Here is a 613-nt window from a genome sequence, read left to right as displayed (position 1 = left end):
ACTTCATTTGGACAACTTTAAAGGCGATTTTCTCAATATTTTGATTTTTTGCACCCTCAGATTCCAGATTTTCAAATAGTTGTATCTCGGCCAAATATTGTCCTATTGTAACAAACCATACATCAATGGAAAGCTTATTTATTCAGCTTTCAAGTGATGTATAAATCTCAATTTCACAAAATTGACCCTTATGACTGGTTTTGTGGTCCAGGGTCACATATTTGAAATCTTGCCTTGTATGATTAATTTAGGGGAAATTTGATTTTCAGAGAGTAAGAAATCTTTCAGTAAATCTCTAGTTCAAACCAAAGGGCTTTTGTATATTTTCCTCCTTTTGAACAGACATCTTGTGTACAGTATACAAAGAATGCACTATGTATGCATCATATGACATCCCAACTCTTACACTGCCATGTGGTAGTGTGTACCACACTGAGACATGTTCCTGTGGGGAAGGGTATTTCTCAGCAAAAGTTGAGAGCAGAGGAGAGTGCCCGGTCAGAGTCTCTTTAAAGCAGCCCTTTGATTACCATAGCTCCACCCAGTGCTTATCCAGTTACCGGTCTCTTCTCAGCTATTGGATGAGAGTTCCTAATCATGCAAGGTAGTGAAT

This window comes from Sinocyclocheilus rhinocerous, unplaced genomic scaffold (assembly GCF_001515625.1).
Source record: "Sinocyclocheilus rhinocerous isolate Xijiao unplaced genomic scaffold, SAMN03320098_v1.1 scaffold1733, whole genome shotgun sequence".
In the NCBI taxonomy this organism is placed as follows: Eukaryota; Metazoa; Chordata; class Actinopteri; order Cypriniformes; family Cyprinidae; genus Sinocyclocheilus; species Sinocyclocheilus rhinocerous.
The sequence above is the reverse complement of the archived record's forward strand: the minus strand, read 5'-3'. Positions refer to the sequence as shown.